Genomic DNA, 7,487 nt, shown 5'->3' on the forward strand with positions numbered 1-7,487 from the left:
AGTGTGCTCTTGTTTGTTCTGCTGGAAAACATGACACTCACACACATACTGCAAAACATCAACCTTCAATCCCTTCCAAGTGAATCATTCCCGTACTAACCTGTAAGTCTTGAAATACCCAGGATGGCCTGCTATAGGTGAATTATGGAATGCTCTCAAAATCAACTGCTTCACTCTTGATCCTGGGACTAAGTAAATTCTATTCTTGTAAATGATCAAATCATCTATGAGAGTGTATCTAGTGTCGATTGTTGTCTTTGGCATATTCTGCTACAATCAAGTGTCGCAAATCCTCTGATATCTGAATCATAGAAGTGAGGTGTGGCCTACAAGATAAAGCATCTACAATAATATTATGTGTTCCCTTAACATATGTGATATCAAAATCATATGCTTGTAACTTACTTACCCACTTCTACTAACAATCATTCAGGTCCCGCTGTCCCAAAAAGTGCTTCAAACTATTATGATAAGTTTTAATACAAAATTTGCTGCCCACAAGATACTTTCTGAATTTGGCCAAGGCATGCATGATGGCCAGCATCTCCTTATCATATATGCTGAATGATCTCTTAGCCCCTCTGAGTTTCCTACTCTCATAAGCTATAGGATGCTTGTCCTGCATGAGTACAGCACCAACTCCCTCTCCAGAAGCATCACATTGAAGCTCAAATGGCTTCGTGAAATCAGGCAATGCTAATACTGGGCATGTAGTCATTATTTCCTTGAACTACATAAAACACTCCTGTGCCTCCCGAGTCCACACAAATGCCCCTTTCTTCAGCAAATCTGTCATGGGCGCTGCATGTCATGAGTAGCCACTAAAAAACCTCCGATAGAATCCACATAGACCAAGGAACCCTCTTAACTGTGTAAGGTTCTTTGGTGGTGGCCAATCAACAATAGCATGGATCTTTTTAGGATCCATTCACACTCCTTCCGCACTAATGATGTGTCCAAGATACAACAATTATGTCATCCCCAAATCATATTTGGACTCCTTGGCATACAAGGACTCACTCTGTAAAATGCTTAATATTGTCTCCAAGTGCTCTAAATGTTCCTGCCATGTCCTGCTATAGATCAAAATATCATCAAAGAACACTAGCACAAATTTTCTCAATTGATGGTGGAAGACCTTGTTCATAGTGGACTAAAAAGTGGCAAGTGCATTAGTCAAACCAAAAGGCATGACTACAAACTCAAAATGACTGTAATGACATCTAAAAGCAGTTTTTTCAATATCCTGCTCTCGAACTCTGATCTGGCGATAGCCTAATCTCAAATCAATTTTTGTGAAATAACAAGCCCCATGCAATTCGTCTATCAGCTCATCGATGTGTGGGATGGGATACTTGTTCTTTATAGTTCTCTTATTCAACACCCTATAATCAATACACATTCATAGAGTTCCATCCTTCTTTTTTACCAAAACAACAGAAGATGCAAACGGTGACTTACTTGGTCTGATGTGTCCCATTGCTAGCAACTCGTTGATGGTCCTCTCGATCTCATATTTGAGTCATTTTGGGTGCCGATATGGTGTGATCATGATAGGCTTAGCACCTTCCTCCAACTCGATAATGTGCTCAATACCTCTGTCTAGTGGCTTGCCTGGTGGAATCTCACTGAATACCTTCCCATACTTGATTCTCAGTTTTTGAATATCTGGATGATATTCAATCTTATGTTGCTCCCCTTGGGTAGGCATCAAGGCACATATTGTTGCCCATTCTATATTATTATGCCTAGCTAATCTCTCCAACCGTCTAAATGAGATAGTCCTAACATCACCATTACGGATAGCCTTCAGCACATGAGTCCTGCCATCTACCACAAATCATATCTCCATATCCTCCAATCTCAAGGTAACCTCCTTCAAAGAATGTAGCCATTGCATCCCAAGTACTATGTCCATGTCACCCATGTTGACCACATGATAGTCCGCCTTAAACTCATAGTTGTTTAGGCGCAAAGGTAGATCTCGCACCATCCTATCACAACGAAGAGTATATCCATCAGCTACCTTAACTCTTAGTCCCTCGAACTCCTCAGTAATGAGTCCACGGCTCTCCAAAAATCGTGCATCAATGAAATTATGCATGGCACCTATATCCAATAGAGTAATAATCTTTTGTCCTGCCAAGACTCCTCGAAATCTGAAAGATCCCTCTCTTTGAATACTAGACAGACGCGCCTCTTATAAATGTATCTCTGGAGCCTCTTTTTTCTCAGCACTATCTACCTCTTGTTCACCCTCTACCTCATCAGGATCCTCATCATGGTGCTCTGAGATGTCTGAATATGAACCTTCATAATAAGCCCACATCACCCGGTTAGCCTTCCCCTTAGGCTTCATAGGACAATCATGACCAAACTCATAGGGACCTTTGCAAAAGAAGCATAGCTTCTTCCTACACAAGTCATTAAGTGTTTCCTTATCCCAAGGTGCAGCTAGCTTGTCTTTTGAGTCACTAACCTTCTCTTTACCCTTGCTAAATTCCCCTTTGTTATCTTTAAATGATGAAGAACCCTTTGAACTAAACCGATTTGTTGGAGCTGCAAGTTCCATACTGCGGGCTTTCTTCATGGCTTCCTGTAATGTAGGAGGATCAAAGGCCTTTACCCACCCCTTGAGTGGTTCAGTTAATCCCTCTGTGAATAAAATGACTAGCCTCCTTTTTGAAATGTCAGGCACCATCACTGCAAGCTTCTGGAAGTCATTAATAAATTGTTCTAAGCCTCCTGACTGTCTCAACTGGGCTAACTCCCGAAAATAAACTTCAGGATTTTTTTTATCAAACCTTTCTATCAATCTATCCACAAACTCCTGATAAGTGGTTACTTGATTTTGTTGCAAAGTGATCATGCCATGTGTCCACCAATCATGTGCTACCCCATCTAAGTGTAAAGTGGCATACTTGAGTGCTTCAATTTCTGTCATAGTCTTCGGAGATAGGAAAGTATCCACCTTATGAATCCAAGCACGAGAAATAATTTTTCACTGCCATCAAATGTGGGTAATACCAACTTTTTGGTGACCTGTTGCAACTCATTGTGTTTATCTACTTGCTTCTGCCTGGCAGCTCTATAGTTCAAGTACTTGTCAAATGCCCATCCATCCTGTACATATTCTGGTAATGAATCGCACTCATTCCTCACTTGTCAGAGTTCATCTACAATATCTGTTACCATAGCATCAGGTGTGCATGCTAGAGTTTCTTCTCTAAATGTAGGACGTGTGGGTCTATCAGTTGTTCCAGACTGTGTCCTATGTTGTGATCCTGCTATGCTTTTGTCATCCTGATCATGATTATTTCTCCTATTTTCCCCAATCAAATGTTGCATCATAACCATCATTGCCTGTGTACTTGCCTCTATTGACTGTAGAAGCCTCTCTTGTTGCTGTAAAGTCTCATCATCTCACACACTTTTGGATGGGCTTGGAGAATGTCTCTCAGCCATAGTCTTAGTTATGCTGGTACCTATGTAAACTAAATTAAATGGTGGCTAGGTAACCCTATCAGGCTGGCAGGAAATCGCTCTAATACCACTGTACTAACCCGTACCAATAGGCCACTAAACAAACTCTAGATTTAACACACTGCTAAAATATATTGCTGAAATAAAAGAAATAATAGTGCCAATGTATTCATTCAATGAAAACCAAATGTTTTTACAAATGATATGGAAAATTTCAGCATCAAAACATTATGACATGGCACATTACAGAGAAACCCTAACTGGCTGTATACAATTGAGAATTTGTTGCAACTACAGATTGAAAAGAAGAACCTGGATTGATCAAATACTGGAGATTGACTGCTGAAGATGATATGATGAAAGTGCAACTCCAACTAAAACTCCAAATCATCAATTAAGCACAAATGAAAGGACTAAAATATCCTTCCCACAGCTGCAATAATTCAGGTGATCTCTCACACCCTCAAAATCGCATACCAATTGAGAGTTTTTATTCTCAATGGCCAATTGTGACTATTTGCAGAAACCCTAGGCTCCACAATGCACATAAGAAAAAATCAATAATAAGTCTCGATGATACACAATGAGCCCTCAACGCCTATTAATTCTTTTTTCCTTGATAGGTCGGCCTCCCTTTTTAATTTTTCTCTGCTTCTTCCAGCAACCTCTAGAAGCTCTTTTTTTTAAATTTAATTTATAAAGTTACCTTGTAATATATATTTTTAATTGATAACTTTATAATTAATTCCTCCCAAAAAAAAAAAAGGGACATTACAGGTTCTAATGCTCATAAATCAAGGGTCCAACCAATGTTCCTAGGTGCATGATTTGTGATCAAGGAATGACAGTTTCTCTTTTAACTAGGAGAAGTGTCTTTATGTACCTTGTTCTCATGTTTGGTAGAAGATCTAGATGAGAGAAATGTAATATTATGATGCTTCAAGAGTAACTCCTTTAACTCATTAACTTCATTTTTATAACGTGTAAGTGCAGCAAGATGAGGGGTCCAAAAAAGGGTCTTGACATGCCTCTATTTCTTGAAATCAATAGACTTTGAAATTTGATGAGAAACAAGAGATAGTTATAGTCAAAATTTTGAAAATGCAATAAGAACAAGATTGGGATTGATTTGAGTATAGCATCTAAACTATTATTTGATTTTGAGAATGGTGGAGATTTAGGATCTCAAAAAGAGATAGTGCACAAGCCGTCTATTTTTTCAAAATAATATAACACAACATATGATGTGCTCCCCTATAATGTAAAAGGAAAATTGAATTTTTAAAATCACTTCAATGAGAAGTTATCTAAAACCATGTATTTTATCCAAGATTTTCTAGATAATATTTTGTTGAACAAATAATTTTTAACTAATACTTGGAGTAAACAAATTTTGGAAAATGTGAAATCTTAGGATCAAACTTATTAAATTATTATTTCAAGTATGAAAATTGAATTGTGTAAATTTGAGATTAAAATTATATTGATGTATATTTCAAGAGTTTTAGTTCATAAAAAACTTATCTTTGGTGAGAATGAATAAAACATCTAGCGTGCTTTGAATTTAGGTGATTCTCATATAGATGGGCATTGGTATTTCATGATGAAACACAAATGAGTTTGACCTAAAATCTACATACCTAGTTGAATCTTTATAGCTTGGTATTGTAATTTAGCAACATAGGCTGGAAAAAACCTAATGGAAGGAAAATTATCTTTCTAGACATATGCAAATATTATTAGATCTTGGTCAACTATGTTAGGCCGCTAAATTCTACAAGTTTTGAAGTTGATGGGTTTCTCCTATTATAGTATTCCAACCCTTTGCTTTGTATATGAAGTTGTGATCTCATTTGTAGGCTTAAATGTTATCCAACATAAGTATATAATCTATAATCTAACGATGAGAAGATTGACACCAAAAATATGTATTATGTATATTAACATGAGTCACTATTTCTAAAATTCAAAGGGATAAAGATTTAATCTTCATGCACTCTTCAATATCAACAAGGAGTTTGAATTCAATATAAATCTTCAAATGGGGGACATGTGGAAAGACATATGTATACATACATATACTAGATATAGGTGTAGATATAGTTGTGTGTGCATATGTATATGTATGTATGTGTGTGAGTGTATCTATCTATCTATCACATATACACATATACATACATACATACATACATATATGTATGTATGTATGTATGTATGTATGTATGTATGTATGTATATATATATATAGACCACACACAAATATACATATACATACACACATCTGCATGTGTGTGTTTAATTCATGGTATATAAGCTCACTAGAATAACTTTAAAATGGATGTGCATACCTAGAAACTTAATGTAGACAAGGATGTTAAGAAATGTTTGCATAACGACCTTAAAATTGTAGGTCCAATGAGATAACATTTGAAGGGTGATTTAAATAAAATAATTTAGTTATATTAGTTTATCAGCATGTAAACTTTCCCATTATTTATGAAGGAGGTGAAACACTTTTTAATAGCACCCACCCTTGAAATCATGATGTTGTGGGAATCTAAACAATGTTTACCCCATGTGTTAAGAGATCATTGTGATAAGATATAACAAAAAAACATGTAATTAAGATGAAAGTTTCGTGTCATTAATAAAAATGGTTTACAATATCCATAGAATTTTTCTACCATTACTTCATATTTTCAGTTGAAAACAAAACCCCTTATGATTTTAAGGAAATGATTTTTATTATTCATAATCAAACTTACAAAGGAACTAAAATAACATATTTAATCCATCCAAAATTTATGTGTAACGCCCGACCAGGGAACCTAAAAGAAATTAACCTATTATATCACTAATTTTTCCAAACATTTTTTTTTGAAAGATTAAAGAAACAAGAGATAACATAGGGAAAGAAATAACTCACAAACATGCGAAGAAATACATTAACAATTACATCTCTTAAGGGTTCCATGGCATTGAATCACATACATAAGTTTTATTATTACAATTAAATCTAACTAAAAATATTTCTTTCATAGATATTATGCAATCACCTTAGATATGAGTACCTCTTTGATGCCTCCATGCTAGTAATTGGCTATATATAGTTCATAATGGTTAGCTCGGTTTTTAAATAGGCATTGTATAAAGGTTTCTTATTAATAAAAAATATATTGCATTGATTTTGTAAATTATTGAAGCTAGTTATATTTTTGTAGAAAAAGAAAAAAATAGTCCTTTGGTTACTGTAGCTTCCTTTAAGGTGACAAAATATTTGAGGATGAAGAATAACAATTTCATGGTACTAAATTATTCTATCAGAAAGTAAAGAAAAATTGAAATTCAATTTATGTATGTTTTTCACTAATTTGCAATCTAATACACCATTACAAGTTAGTTGGAAGAGCTTCCCTATTCATTGGTTCCAAGATAAGGAAATATGGGACAATACTTGGGAAAGGTGATGGACAATTTTGGACCATCCTTTGTGAGGGCACAAAATCTATATTTGAAAGAATCAATATATTATGAATTTATCCTTAATGAGATCAAGAATTACTTTGCATGCATGAATTTTAGGGAAAAGTTGCGGGATATGGGCATGAGAGAGAGAGAGAGAGAGAGAGAGAGAGAGAGAGAGAGAGAGAGAATTCCTAATAGTTAGAGATAAAGACCCCTTTCGAGGCCAAACATTGGGCATCTCTTATCACTACCATTTTGAAAGAGACTGTTGAGGTGGATGCTCTAGAGTCCACTAGCTCACTAACAAAAATCTTGTCATAGCATATAAGGCCTTTAACAAAAGATGATGAGGTTAAGGACCCCAAATCTTATAACTTGACTCACTTAAGAAAAAACATTAATCTATTTTGCATTATTGGTTTGAGAATGCTTAGGTGTATATGCATATTAGTAGGACACATTTCTATTTTGAATTTTTTTTTTCCATAATGGTGAAGCAATAAAATGTGAAACTATACCACATAAGTGTAACATAAGTC

Source organism: Cupressus sempervirens, chromosome 9, assembly GCF_028749045.1.
Source record: "Cupressus sempervirens isolate cs-2001-9-10 chromosome 9, ASM2874904v1, whole genome shotgun sequence".
Classification (NCBI taxonomy): Eukaryota; Viridiplantae; Streptophyta; class Pinopsida; order Cupressales; family Cupressaceae; genus Cupressus; species Cupressus sempervirens.